The 15,795-nt window shown below is 40.0% G+C and overlaps 1 long non-coding RNA gene across 1 annotated transcript; it reads left to right on the forward strand.

Moving 5' to 3' along the window:
* Positions 1 to 4,650: 4,650 nt before the first annotated feature.
* LOC141730885 (uncharacterized) lies at positions 4,651 to 14,789 on the forward strand. The gene is made up of 5 exons (XR_012582740.1): positions 4,651 to 4,807; positions 5,944 to 6,033; positions 6,753 to 6,771; positions 7,601 to 7,711; positions 10,235 to 14,789. It is a non-coding gene; the product is annotated as an uncharacterized LOC141730885 (long non-coding RNA).
* The last annotated feature ends 1,006 nt before the right edge of the window (positions 14,790 to 15,795 follow it).

The raw sequence follows: 15,795 nt of genomic DNA on the forward strand, positions 1-15,795 counted from the left end.
GGCTGGAGACTGGAAACTGACTTTCCCTAAAGTAACAAGCTGGGATGGATCAGGATTTCTCAGGGTTTTGAATGCTAAAAAGTAAAATCAAGGTCAATCTCTAATTAAGTGGGACCTGGAGTGAATATAAATGATCCCATTCACCCATGCAGCAATGTGACCTGCTAAGGAGACACAGGCTCACAAAGGTGTTTTTGTGACTTTGCTGCATCCCCAGCTTGAGCTCTTCCCAAGATGGTTCAGCTCCTTTAATGGCAGAGCAGTTTCAGACTGATTTTAATTCTGCCTGGGTGGGGCCATTAGGAGAACAGCAACAAAACTCCTTCCTCAGGAGTCTGTCACCCTTTCCATGCTGGATTTATCCTCCTTCAGAATGACAACTGTCTTCAGCCAGTTAGTTGTGTTATCTCATCAATATTTGACTCTGTCAGAAAAATGCAAGTAGTACAGTGCCAAAAATGGATGTCTGCCAGCTGATTTACTGTCTCAGGCAGATTGTCCCTGAGTCCCTGTAAAAGCATCAGACCAAATGCATAAAGGAACACACTTATTCTGGGTTCTCTCCCTGCCAAAACATAGGACTAAAAAAATAAAAGTACTTCTACACCATCATCTTTTTCAGTTGATTCATGAAATGTCAGGAGTCTAACAAGCTTGTTCTGCACCAAGAATAAACTTGGAAAAGGTAAACTATGATCAAAATCATGGCTCTGGAAACGCTGACTGCATTCTCCAATGGCAGTGGGCTAGCAGGAAGGGCAAGTCCTGGAAGGATAGATTTGCATGGGACTGATCTGCCAGGATTCTCTGTCCTGCAGAGCTGCTGCTGGCACTGACCACGGCTCTCACTGAGAGGAAAACACCCCACAAGCTTTCTCAATGTCCCAATGGCCCCACTCCAACAGAACCTACCAGCTTCCAGGGGCAGCTGTGGGAGATAAACTCTTCTGAAACTTTCTGCTATTGCACCTTGATTTTAAATGTTTTAGGACCCCAAAATTTCTGGCCATAAAGATTTTGTAGGTGGCATTGATGATTTTCCTTTATATGTGAAACTAGAAAGAAACACAGGGAAACTAGGTGAAAAGTAAATCTGCCACAATGTAAGCCTTGCAGCAGAAAATATCAAAATAGGGAGATAATGCAGCATCTTTAGCAGAGATGGGCAAAGCGCTGAGATTCAGCAATACACATTGTTCAGCATTTCTGAATAGCAATAGTCATTGAAAGGGCTGATCTGTGGGTGGTGAGCAATCAGTGAGATGTTCTTAGATAGAAATGGCTAAAAGTCTCATTTAAAAGCAACCTTTCTTCCATTTGGGTGAGGAAGAGCAGCAGGTTTATGGTTTTCCTGTAGCTGACAGACTTCAATTTGTTACTCAAGAAAAAATTTTACAAATGCCTTTTTTTTGGGCTAATGTGTAAATGTGAATTGCCAGAGACAATGTAATGATGTAAAAGGACCATCAGGCAGCCAGAGCAGCTATGCTTTTGGATGAATGTGCAGGAGAGGGTCAGACAGCCAGATTTTTAATTTGATGCTTTCCCAGTAAGAAAAAGATCTCCCCTGCTAATGTAAGGAGAGAGAGGATGGGGGGGAATGCAAGGCAAGTGGAAGCAACCACAGGGGTCCCTGAAAGCAGTTGTATAATGATTATTTGACAAGGCTTCCTGGATGCTAACAATCCCATTAAAAATAAGTTGGCAAAAAACATTAGGATCCTGAACTGACTGAAAATGAAAGGAGAGAAATGAGGAGGGATTAAAGTAAAGCTCGGAAATAAAGAACAACCACTGAGTGTGTCCACGGTGGGAGCCTGTGAGCCTGATGGGAAGCTCTGGGTAATTAGCTGTATTTGACTTCTTTCTTATATTCAAAAACACTTTTCTCTCCCCTCTCCCTCCACCCCATATTTTCTTGTAGAGCATGAATTCTTGGAGGTCACAGTCTGTGCTGGGACACCCAGCTTTAGGCATTGTACACGCACATCATTAGAGATAATTCTTGCCTGAAGAACTTTAAATCTGCATTTACCAGGCAGGGAAGGGAAATAGTAGAATCACAGGTTTGCAAATGAGAAGCTGAGGCACAGAGAGGTGAAGGGGTGCTTTCAGAGATGTTCAATTTTCACTTTGATTCCTATGAAAATTGGGTTTTTCCAGAAATCCTAGCACCTCTAAAGTGATAAAGGCATAGAATTGTTTAGGTTGGAAAGACTTTTCAGACCAAGTCCAACCACTAACCCAGCACTGCCAAGGAAGATAAACCATGTCCCCAAGGGCCACCTCTACACATATTTTTAAATACTTCCAGGCATGGTGACTCCACCACTTCCCTGGGCACTGTGCCAGTGCTTGGTAACCCTTTGGGTGAATAATTTTTTCCTGGTGTCCAATCTGGTGTCATTTGGAGGAGGGAGGGATGTGCATCATCACCTGAGGCTCCTTGCTTCACCCTTGGCACTGCAGTCCTTGGCTCACTCCATGCCCACCAGAGCTCCCACGTGTGCAGCACTGGGCCAGGGCAGCAGTGCCTGCCCCCAGGATGTGATATTTTATAAATACCCTTCAGTGGTTCTCTGGTAAGTGAAGGAACAGGCCTGCAATGCACACAGCTCCATCTTGGCCTCATTGTCAGATAAAAGCAAGAACGGCTTTGGGATGTCTGCAACAACAAAAAATTGGAGATGGAGGTTGTTGTATAAAACAAAGGTGTCAAAAAGAAACCACTTTTGTGTATGTAATGAGCATTAGAGAGCAGTTTTGGGATTGGGATTGCTGCCAGGGGAGCGGCAGGGAAGGGAGAGGGCTCCTGGCTGCTGGGGACAATGTCCGTGCTGAGCCCTGAGCATGGGGCTCACCATGCCAGTGCCAGGGTGGGCTGGCAGCTGAATTCCAGGGCCAAGCACAGCCTGGAGCTCCCCTTGCCATGATGGAGCAGCCTGCACCTGGGAATGGGCTGGTGGAGCATTGCTGTCACTCACAGGGTGGTTTGTTTCCTCCTCAGAATGGTCACTAAAACAAATTATTTTTATATGAAAGAGATAAATATTTGCTTTATCAAGGAAGACCTTTGTGATGTACTGAAGGCCAGCAGTGTCTAGTCTGATGTCTGTTTATAAGTCAATACTAACATAGATCTGTTTTCTCTGGTAAGAAAAATTTAAACCTTGAATGCACTATTACAGATAATTCCCAACATAATTTCAGCTTCATGGCAAAAAGGATGAGATTTTGTTCTCTCTCTTAACTCAGAATCTTTTCTGATACATTGACTACTGAAGGTTGTAGAAGATTAGTCTGTTTTATTTAGTTTGATTTAAAAAAACCTACAAACTTTTAATGTTGACAATATTCTTAAATTAGACATTGTGTTAGTCTTGAGCCTTCTTAGTAGCACTTATGTGTCATCTTTTCACTTTGTTATTGTACATGTTCTATAGAAAAAGTAATTTGAAAGTGAAAAATGCACAAAACAGATCAGCTGCTTGGCAAAGATGTATGACAAGGCTCTGAGTTGGGTTCAACAAGGTCCAGGTAAAAGTTGGCTTGCTTAGAGACAGAGGTTACACAAGACAACCTCCACAGGTTTTTCTTCCAACATAAATTATTCTGTGATTTTATGATTAACTGCAATTTTGTTCCCAAAACCCACAGTCCTGAAATATTGCAGTTTTTAATTCAAAATTTATGACTCATGGAAAAAAAGGCTCTTCATCTTAACCATCAACACATTTCTCACATGACTGACTGTAAGAGAAAAATTGTCAGTTGCATGTGATTTGTTACTTCTTCCTACCATCCTGAAGGGTTGTTTTGTGGCAAACCAGGGAGGTTTTAATGAAAGAACAGCAAAGCGTGGGGACTGTGAATGTAATCTGAGGAAGAATTGGAGTGGCCACACGTGGGGAGAGGGGCAGCAGCTGTTGGGGGGTACCAGGGGTTGCAGAGGGGACAGAGCTGGGGGTGCCCCAGGCAGGGTGCTGCAAATCCCAGTTCCTGAATTATGCCTTTTGTGCCTTATGAGCAGCTGGGATCTGCTGGCCACTCCCACGTATCACTTCAGCCAAAGGAGGAGCAGAGAGTCACATCTGAAGTGATTTCTTCATGAATCTGCACTTAGTAAATGACAGAAAAACCAGCAGAAAAAGCAGCTCTGCCCAGGGCCTAAGTCAGCTCTGAGCTTTTGTTGTGTAGGCCCAGCAAAGTGCACTGCACCCAAACAGAACAAATGATTGTTAACTTTGGTATTTGCTCACTGGATGTCTGCTGCCTGACAGAAAATCTTCTCCATAGCCATTTTCCTGTTAGAGCAGTAAAATAAAAACACTAATGAAGAGGAGCAATCTGGCTAATTAGAAAGACACTTGCATTGACTATCAGAATAGCAAATTCTGGTTCTTGTTCTGCCTCTCTTTTCTCTTTTTCTTTTTTGGGAGCCCCTGTTCCATTTCTCCATACCCACTATCTGAGCTGGAAGATGGATAGTGATCCAGCAATGTCAGGGTGTTATGCTGGGGAGGGAAATTAATGAGCAAACTCCTTTATGGACCAACTATGCCTGATTTTGAAGGCCTTTCCTATGTGTATGCATAAAAAAAATCCCTGTTTTTATAAATATTCTGCCTTAATAAAAGTAGGTCTTTCTTCTAGCTGATGTCAGACTCAGTGATTCATTTCCCAGCAGTGTTTGCATTGTCACATGTGGTCAGGTTGTAGATCTCTCATTGTGTTTTGCAGGTGAGTGGGAATCAGCGACTCCCCCAGCCAAGGAACAGAGCTTACCCAGGATCTGCAGCAGGAGAAGGTGATGTTCTTATTTGTGTCTCAAGTTATCTAAACATTAACTATCTCTGTTCTCATCTCTCTCACCCTACTCCCTCCAGAAATCTGTTATTGAAAGGAAGGAAAAGGGAAAATGTTTTTAAATGGGCAAATTGAGAAATTCACAGTGTTGCAAATAGTATGTGAGCAGGATAGAGCTGCCTAGGGCTCTTTCATGAGTCTCACATGGGGCTGTAAATCAATTTAGAATCGTGAAAGTGAGGCATAAACCAGAAAACTCTGTGTGTGTGTCAGCTGTGTGCTGTACAAATGGCTGATATTGTGCGTAGTGTTTACTGCAAATCCTGTTGTGACCCATTTTCTAATGTAACTTGTTTAATTTTCCTTATGACACACAAAAAATAAGGTCCAGAGTTTGCTGCTATATAGAAAGTGTCAATTCTTTATTGGTTTTAATACTGAATATGTTACTGAGTCCCTCTAAACAGAGCCACTTTTAATCTAAACCAACTTAAATCCTCAACCAGGTCTTTTTTTACTTAATAAAACTCAAAAAATTTAAAGAATTTCTGCCATTTCTCCTGTACAAGCAATTACAAAGTACTGAGGCTTATGACTTTGTTTTTCCAACATGCAAGACTATACACTAGTAAACATTTCCCAAGACATTTTTAGGTAAATACAGAATTTTTGTCTGTATCCATTTTGGGCACAATTTGGGCTGCTATCTGTTGCAGAACTTAAATGTCCAAATAGACCTGTGCCTTCTGAAGGGTATTCCTTTGTTTTTGCCATTTTCTGTTTAAATCAACTTGGGGCAATTGTTATGTTGAATCTAAAAGAATAAGTTTAGACCAGAGTGTTATTTAAGTATTGTCACTGATATTTGGGACTGTAAAGTTCCAGAAGTGTTTTGTTGCATTTTGAAGAGTTTTAAGATATTTTGAAGAGTTTTAAGATATTTCGATGTAGATGTTTCATCTGCAGAGCCCAAAGTCAGGGAATTCAGAATGAAGAGAATTCATTGATGATGCAAGGCAGATTTTTGGGTTTCTTCCCCCTCAGTGAGGATCTTGACCAAATCAGAAATACTGAGGTAGATCAGACTGAATTTTTGTCCTCTATGGCACACTCTAATCGAGGTGTTTCTCTTGGCAGGATGGAGAGAGCAGAGCTGCAGCCTGTAACCCACAGAACCATCCCCAGTAGCCTCTCCAAGGGGAGCAGGCAGAATCTCTCCCCACCAAGGTGAGCCCTGATGTGCCAGGGCTGGGTGGAGATGGGGGCTCCAGTCACAGGGAGCAAATTCTGTGTTGAACTCTGGGGGTTCATGAGAGAAGGGAATTTGTAACGTGCCCATCACCATGAGCAGCTTCTGGTGCTGTTGAGCACGGATTTGTGAGTGCTGGCACAGTTGCCTACATGAGTCATACTTTGCACTGAAAGTTTTATTTAATGAGCTTTGAGGAAAAATATTTCAAACGGTTTTATGTGTTTCTCTATCCAGGCAAAAAGTTGGAGCCCGCATCTTCCCCTTGTGGAGAGTGCTTTCTCTTTTCCAGCTGTCAGAACACAAGGGTCATTTGAGTATTCTTGTCAAGTTTTCCAGATGCTTGTTTTGAATTGATGGGTTTGAACAGGAGCAATTTGTTATGCTGGCACTTCCCCCCTCCAAGTGCACAAAGAGTCAGCCTTTGCAGATACATTATCATCTCCTTCCCTGAAGGAACTGCTCCTCCTAAGATAGAACGAATGGGTTGGGAGATTTTAGGTCTGAACCAAAGGTCAAACTTGTCTGATAGCTGTGAAAAGGAATGGGGATGTGCAGACTGTTGCCTGGGTGGTAGATATTTCTTGCATGCATATGTGTGCAGATAAGGCTAGATTGATTATTTGGCACTTTGACTGAAGCATATTTCTTTTTCTCTTTTGGAAATATTTTTTCCCTTTTGGAAATGTTTTGGAAGGAGGCTTTAATATCAAAGTGTAAGTAATCCGGTGAAGTATAAATGTTATTGTTCAAGTTTTATATGACTGATTTGTTACAATTTCAAAAATCCTTGTTGTAAAAGTCAACCTATAAATCTGTTTTCTACATATGCTTTAATTTTACATCTTATGGAAGTACTGCCCAGTATGCACATAGTCACTGAGTTTAAATAGGCAGGAGAAGAGATGAGAATGGGGTGTGCCAGGCACTGCTGACCAGGCATGCCTACTGGCTGAGCAGTTGGAAAGAGGTGGTGGGAAATGAGCATTTGCCATCTACTGAAATGCTGCTTTCATGTTAATCTTCTCTGTTTGGAGGGATTTTCACATGGAAAGAAAAATTAGCTCCATTAGTATAGAAACTTGTGTAGAGGTATAAAAGGATGTGTGGTCCCAGCAGAGCTACTATTTAGATTCAAAGGAAAAAGAACATGAAAAAGAAATTAGATCTAATCTGAAAGAGTCCTACCAGGTATGTGTTCTGTGTCCAGATCAAACTTGAAGACTCATTAACTAGCTGAGAAGGAATCTGCAAACTCCTGCTGAGAAACCTGGTGTCAGGTTTGTTGGGTGATTATACAGATAATTAAACCAATAGATTAATGTTTCAAGTGGTGATCAGGTCAACTATGCTGAAAGAAGATTCTTGGCAGCTGAATTTAAGAATGAATGTTGTATATGGCATTTTCATCCTTCTTCACCTTTGTTTGACCAGAGATTTATGACTAATGTCAAGCATATTCAAGTGGAAACAATTTTACAGGCTTAACAGTAGGATAAAAACTTGGAAATTAATCTTATGCTCGTATTCCAAAAATCATTCCAGGTCACATCACTTAAGGAGGAGTGAGACCCTCTGCCATGCAAAGGAGTGACAAATTCAATTGCATCTCTACCTCCACAGCAAGTCTCATGGAGCTGGCTATGAGGATTAAATGTGATTTTGATGTGCTCACAGTGTTTCACTAGTTTGTGATATTTTCCATGAGGAGCAGTGTATTTCTGAGTTTAAAATAAGAATGGTCAAAGTGTATTGTGCAGAAGTTTTGTACTCATTAATTACATTTGCTGTGCAGTCTGATCTTTGGGTAACTGACTGGAGCTGCACTGGAAGCAAGAGCTGAGAGACCTCTCAGGCCTGGAAATGCCTGAGAGCAGGGGAAGGATTGCTTCCGCAAACAGCCCTGGCTGAGGGGGCCTAACCCAGCCACGAGCAATGTGCCAGCCCTCTAATTCCAGTGCTTGTAATGAGCTGCCTCTGTGACTTCCACTCAATTGACAGATACACTAAAATAGTGAGAGTAACTTTCCCTAGGCCACGATGACTCAGTTAAAAATTGTCCTGCTCAGAAGGTTGTAAAAGCAGCCTGGAAAGTGATAACATTAGCTCTTCTGGGCCATTGCACAACCTCATTTATCCTCTAATGATTCTTGTGTTTCCCAAACCTGGGTGCAATTAATATTATTTAACAGATCCAGGAATATTTATCGGGTATTTGTTCAGCAAATAAAATATTTTCAATAACTGTGATCTAAAACTTTAAGCAAATGAGTTTCTCTGATAATCTTTTCATCAAAGTAGATATTCTCAAATGCCCACATTAAATTTTGGACTGCAGGTATCACCTTTAATGTATGCTTCAGTGGCTGCTGGGGCTGGAAGAAAATCATTACTAATTGATATGCTTTAATGGCCTGAGAGCTTTCAGAGTTGGATGAGCCCAGGAGAAACGCTGAGAGGTAGATATTTGATTCTAATGATGCCTGAGTAGGTACAAGCAAAAAGTAGAACTATCATGACAGCTATATCATTGTCAAACTGCTCCATGTCAGATTTTCTACTAATTTGGTGCAATTACAAAACAGTGTTTTAATGAACCCATGAAAGGCAAAGTTAGATAATGGATAGAAACACAGAAAATGAACTCTGTGCTGGTATCTGTATTTGCCAAGATGGTCACTGGAGAGAGTGGGAGTCTGGGATTTGTAAACTATCTGGTAATTAGTGCGTGGGATAATTTTCTTCTGTGTCCTGAATATCTAGTAAGTTTTTATAAGAATACAGATATTGTGAAATTTTCACTTAACTGTGATGATGTAGGATGTGAGTGATGGCTGTTCTAATTCCCCATCCTGGCTGCATTGGTCCCTTCTGCAGCTGCCCCCTTACACTGCACTGGACACACCTCACACACAATGAGACAGAATATTAATTTTTTATTTTGTTTTTTATTTTCAAGTGTGAGCTGCATTAAATGCTTAATTCACCTTTTAAGACTTCTTATTTTTGGCCTCAGCCCCATCCCTAATGTTCACTGTGATCTCCAGTGTTTCTAGCACAGCTATCACAGGCATGTTCTCCTTACTGAGAGGGATGTGGCATTTTCAGTGGAAACTGGGGATGGGTTTGGAGATCTGCTTTAGCATCAGGGTTTGGGGCCTATGGCTTTCATCTTATTTTTCATGTTTAATAGCATCTTTGGTGACACTTTAGGGAAACTGTAGCATTGCTAGTAAATACATGTCATTGTATGTGTGAGTGCAGCAGAAGAACCAATACATAACCCTTTCTGAACCAATTCTGAGGATTTACAAAATATATTTGCATTTTATTCAGTAAGAAATGTGCTTTTCTTTATAAGTTTCTTTTGATTACTTGGACATTCTACTTATATGGAGTTAATAATTCCTGTTTATTTCATGAAACTGGAAAGCTCCTTTGTAGGCAGCACAAAATCTTGGAGTTAACTCACACCTGCTTGTAGTGGAACAGTTTTGATGATTAAGAGAACTTGGAGAGAAGTATAGACAAAATCAGAGAGAATAAAAAAGTCCAAACATACTCTCTTTACTGGTTCTTTTAACTTTGCACAGTTCTTTCAACTGTGAGACAGGCCAAGGCTGAAGCAAGTGGCCTCAGGTAAAGAGAGAGAAAAATGAATGTTCAGAGCAGGATCCTGAGCACTCAGGAGGATTATATGATCTCAGGGCAAAAAAGCACAGATTATTTTTGTCTGGATCTGGTAATGCTCACACTGCCTAAATCCAGAGGTTTATGTAACTATCTAAACCCAGATTAATTGTGTTTAGAAATCCTCAGAAAAAAACAATGTCTGCATTGCTCTCACTGATAAGAACAGAGATTTTTATCTTATGAAAAGTGTAGTTGAGGGACACAATCAATAGGTTAGTTTTGTAAGTGTAAATTTAATTTGTGTGCATGCATGAGAAAGCTGAGAGGGCCAGACTCCTTGTAGATTTAGGAACTCACACTAAAAGAAATTAGGGGGAGAAATTAGTGAGATTGCTTGAAATTTGCCTCAAAACTGAGGAAATTACTAAAACCACTGAGGAAAAGGAGATTTTTTGAATTTCACCAAGTTGCCACCACTGTCTGGTATGTTTATGGAATTCAAGAGCATAAAGCTGCCACTAAAAGTGACTTTATGGATTGTTGCAGTGAAATTGTGCACCTCCAAAAAGGAAAGGATTCAGCAGATGGAGAATGTTGGTGTGCTTGGGGAGCAGGAAACAACTGCGTGCTCAAGAGTGTTAAAACAAGAAACTGAGTGTTCCTGGTGCCAGGTCATGGGGGGAAATTTTGTGCCTTTGCAAAGCAGGTACCACAGAATGAGCATGAACAATTTGCCTTAAATGTATCTGCAAGGCATCCAAACTCGTGAACATGATGATTAATACAGTCTTAGCTGTGAGTTTTTAGAGTGCTTTCTGTATTTTTTCAACAAATTTTATACTTCCCTGTCAAATTCTGTGTGATGGGCAGCCAAAAATACACTTCTGTTAAATTAATGCTACAGGAGAGATCTCAGTTGTGTCTGGCTCTTTGTGGAGGAAGGTAAGAAAACGATCAGGCAACATTATCCACAGAGAATATTTATTAACAGATCTCTTGGCAAGGGTGAATTGAAATAAATGTGCAAGGAGAGCAGGGCAGTGGTGGAGATACCAGCAAGAAATGGAGATGCAGCTGTTGGGGACAGGGTTCAGTGCTGAATTTGGCAGGGCTGGGTTAAGGGTTGGACTGGATGAGCTCAGAGGTCTTTTCATCTTGAATGATCCTGTGATTTTCCTCTGAGGAGAGAAATGAGTGGGACAGGTTCTCAGCTGGTGTAGACCTTCCTACCTGCCTGGAAATCTGGTTTAAAGTGGAACTTGTTAATTTATGCTCTTTACATCTAGGCAGGTATAAATATTGAAAACAATTGCATAAGTGGAAAATCAGGTTGGTACCTTTTGGTTAAGATATTTTGCAGTGATTTTGGTGTGGATTTACTGGTATCTTGCCTGCTTTCTGGCATTTATTGACTTGCTCATGTTCACTAAATCCAATTTACAGCTCTTCACATGGCCAGAACATAGCAGTAAATCTAGTGCATTAAATCAGTGAGCTGGATTCAGTTCTTTATTAAACCAACAAATCTGGATTAATTCCGGTCTTTGAAAGTGTTTCTATTAAACAAAAGACCAGTTAGACCAGTGTCTAGAAAATGTCTTTGGAAAGCTTTAAGTGTTTCTCTCCTGAAGCCCAGCTACAATGTCAATGTCTCTGCAGAATTTGTATGTTTTCCCACTCTAGTCTCTTTTTTTCTTTTCCCTCCCCCTAAGAGGGATAATTATATGAACTATTTTTGTCAAATTCTTTCTGTGACTGTATTTAAAATTTTTCAAATGGTCTGAGTCCATTAGAAAATGATGGAAAGATCTATTTCTATAGCACCACACTGATACATGGCCATATCTCTGTTTTTCAGATGACCTCTGTGTTGGGTTTTCTTCCCTCAAGTGCAGTCTAGTTTGAGCTAATACCATTAAGAAGAAAAGAAAAAGACATTTGACAGGAGTTGTTGTGTGTAGAAGTTGTGTTTGATGGTGTGGGTGGAGGTGTTTGAAGTGCTAATTCTTTTTCTTCCTGGAATACTGGTGTGACAGAGGTGTCAAGTTTTGATAACTGGAAACTGCAAAAGCAAATTCAAGTTTCAGCCTCTGTTTTGGTTGATTGTAACGTTCTTACTGTCACCCCAGATTCTTTTCTTTCTTTCTTCATTCTGCTTCCAGACAGTTTTGCCAACAACTTAGATTTCATGCTTTCTAATGAGGGTGTCAATTTTTGTTCAGATAGCTGCAGAGTGTGTGTGGAAAACACCCATTTTCCTCTTAAGTTAGATATGCAGTGCCAAATTATTTTTTTAATTGGTGCTATTTTTTAGCTGCAGCTTATTTCTGTAACATAGAAAGAAAGAAAATCTGGTTTTATGCCTTGAAAAGTGCTTTGTATTTGTCAAATGTTCTCTGTCACTTATTTTCTCTGTTGAATGTTCTGTGTGTATCTCTCCTCTGTTTACTGCATCTTCTAAAGCACCTCTTCAATGCTCAGCCTATGTTGACCTTACCTCTCAAAATATTTGCTAAATGGAACATGCTGTTTGGAGGAAGTAGCTCCTAAGCATGGGGATTCAATTTATTTCTGGGCAGTTTGGGGTTTTGTTGCCTTGGGGAAACACAAAGAGTATAAAGAGCGTAAAGCTCCCAACTCCTGGATATAAATGAGCTGTTCCTAAAATCACTGTCAGTATCAAGAGGGTGAGCTGGCAGGTTGTGACTAAAAGGTGTATTTGTGTGATCTTTTCTGTATTTGTGTAGAAAACCCTGTTTAGAAACCAGGACTGTTTTGCAGTGCCTCGATGGCACTGAGCAGCTTCCAAGGGAGGTGGGCAAACCTCTCACAAGGTGTCTGCAGACAGCCCCACACCTGGCATACTGGGCATGGCTGTGTTTGATGCCAGGGAGGAAAACTGCAACCAAAAAACCTGGGAAAAGCCTTTTATGTGTGTCAAGAATCTGTTTTGAAGCTCAGCAGTCACTGTTTTTTCTTTAGTCCTGTGTTGCTTGACTGTGTGATGTTAAAGTGACTTGTGTGATTTTCTATTTGCCAATGTTAAGTTCCAAACCCACTTATTGGTTGTGTAAAAAATATATATATATAATTGGGTAATACTCAAAATTTTCCAGTGACAATGGCAAAAATCAGCTATGACAATAAATAAATTCCCTTGCCAAGGGGAAATCTCCTTCCATCAAAGGACAGCTCCTAAGATATGCTGTGTAATGAAACAGCATTAACAGGTAATAATGTACTTTGAACCATACTGATAAAACCAACTAGTATAGTGAATTTTTAAGGTTTTCAACAGAACACATTTAATATAATATGAATTCTCCTGATATTGTATTTTCTGTAGCAACAGGTCATTAAATTCTACATAGCAAATACACATGACAAGCGCCTAATGTCATCACCCAGAACTTTGCTTGGATGTGCATATTCTGCACATGCCTGCAGAGTGCCCACTAATTAGGGTAGAAAATGCTAAATTGATTATGATCATTAGAAGTGAAAATGGCTTCTTCTGTCAGTTGCAGAAAAGATTAACTTCTTTTTGGAGAATTTTATTAAAGTTCTGTGCAATTTCTTGTGTGATTTACTTAATTATACAACACAATAAGGTAATTGCCTGTCATAATGATGTGATTATGTGTATTTGCTCAAAATGTACAATTAGATGCAATTACACTCTAAGAAAATGGAAGAAATTTAAGGGCGGAGGCACTGAAACATTTGCTCTATCTTGCCAAACTGGGAACACAGAGATGGTGGCTCTGATTCAAGGTGCTCCTCACTGATATGAATTAACATGAAAATATATTTGGGAAAAATATAAAAAACAACCAAGAAAACAACAAAACCCCCCTCATTTACAAGGACATTCCAGAGGCCATGATTTGATTATTGTATTATCTATGTGTGAAATTTTAGGCACAGTTTGAACAAGTCTCATCTTGCCCATGAAGAAGGAAATACCTCATTGTACTCATGGTGTTGGGAACATCATGCAGAGCCAAGTTTGCAGCAATCAGGTGACATTTTTAAACAACTGTAACACTCCCAAGGCTAGAGGAACTGCATTTTCCACAGCTTTATGCAATCCCAAGGCACAGAAGTGCATTTTGTTCCTTCCTGTGCTGAACCCTGGGATTCTCCCACAGGTACCTGCTTTCAGCCACTGGACAGCTGAGAAAAACACCCAGTGTTAAGCAGTTTGTGCTAAAGTTGCTTGAAATGGCCACTCATAGCTGTGCTGATAAATCATACAAGGGGAACCTGTTTTATTTTCTCATGTAATCACAGCTCCCTGGTCCCTTTCAGTTTTCTTGCTGCGTTTTTCTCCCTTTGTGACAGCAGCTCCCAGGACTGAGCTCTGGGATTAGTAAAATGGAATTCACATTGTTGTGCATCAGCCTGAATCTCCCCTAACCACTCTCGTTTTGCCAATATCCTTTAACCCTGTGGCAGAAGGACCCACTGTACCTGCTGGATGGCAGCTATTTAATCCTGCTTTTCCTGCAAGGGTATCATTAGTGCACTGAAATGTAGGGATTTTTAGTGCTTTTAAAAACAGCATGTGTCCCAGTAACAGCAGAACTTGAGGAAGAATTTGTTGTGTATTTTTATTTAATGCACTTTAGCTGCAACTACTTTATTTGGGAATTCTATATAGAAGTAAGCCTGCAGTTTGTGGGTTTTTTCTGTTCAAGTTGATAGGCTTTCTAGCTGCAAATATTGTTCTTTGGCTTTGTCTAATCTAAACAGGTCTCTTATCCTCAGGAAATTATTCCCTTTTTGTTATCTCCTCTGTGTCATGATCTTTGCTCCTCCCTGTGCTTCACTATTACTTTAGGAGGGAGTTCCATCAATACATTGCTCTCTCCATTTTCTCCCTAGGGACAGGCCTCTTTTCTCCTGGGCAAGAAATGATTTTTTTTGTGGAGTTGTTTCTGTTTCCAGACAATAGGCCTGGAGCAGGCAAGGTACCATTCCTTGGAATAGAAAATTCATTCCAATTAATTCTAACCAACATATCATGTTAAAACCACTTGCTGCTTTTAGCTACAATTCTGCACATGATCAAACAAGTAAAAAAATCCTGCTCATAATCCCACTATTATCAGTACAGTTATCTATTATTATGAAATAAATAGTATAAAATTATTCTGAAATTGTTTTCAAGAAAAAAACTTATTAATTTAATTATTTTCTAGATTTAACTGTGTTTGTCCAGTGCTAGTGGCTTTGCAGTTAAATACTACGTTCCACAATTAGATTCTCATTTTCTGCTTTCAAAAGCTGTTTCTAAATCAACAGGAGGCTAGACTGAAGGACGAATTGAACCCCACATATGGAAAATTCTCTGCTCTGCTGCCTTCATGAGTAGGAAGCTCAGTTACATATTCTTCTTTTGGTTCCCACAGTGAACACATCAGTGATTGCATCAAACAGATCAACAGTTTTGAGCTGATGGATGTTCAAAACTTCAGCTCTTCAAAGCCTACCCAACCTTGCTAGGTATGTTAGAGCAGAAAACCTGCACACAAAGTAACAGGCATTAAAGAGATTTTTCAATACAGTTTTTATTGGCTTGCAGCAAGAAGACTCAGAAATATGCTAGGAGATGCCAGGTGTCTTGTGGTAACAAATATGTTATATTTTATTAATATTGTGGAGTCCCAAAAAAATGGATTTCAACTGTTGTCAACTGAAGTAAGTAGGAACTTGAGAACATGAGTGGCACCTAATAAAGTAGTAGATACATGGTGGGTAATTACAGCCCTAAATAAAAAAAAAATCTGAAGATGATGTCCTGATGTTGCATTAAATTGCAGGTACTGGAAAACATCTGAATATAGCTTTTAACACAAATTGAGTTTGTACCAACTGAACATGTGGTTTTGTTAATGACACAGACTTGTATGTGTGCTCAGTGTATTGATAAAGGAATTATCTCTGTCATAACATAGGAAAAGGCATGATTCAACCCAAAAGAAACTAGATGCCTGTTTATTAAAAAGCTCTAGCTGCTGGAACAATTTGGGGTTCTCTGATGAACAATTTTATGCATTTACAGAAGCTTAATTTAATTTTTAATATACTTCTGGAACTTCCCA

Source organism: Zonotrichia albicollis, chromosome 14 (genome assembly GCF_047830755.1).
Source record: "Zonotrichia albicollis isolate bZonAlb1 chromosome 14, bZonAlb1.hap1, whole genome shotgun sequence".
NCBI lineage: Eukaryota > Metazoa > Chordata > Aves > Passeriformes > Passerellidae > Zonotrichia > Zonotrichia albicollis.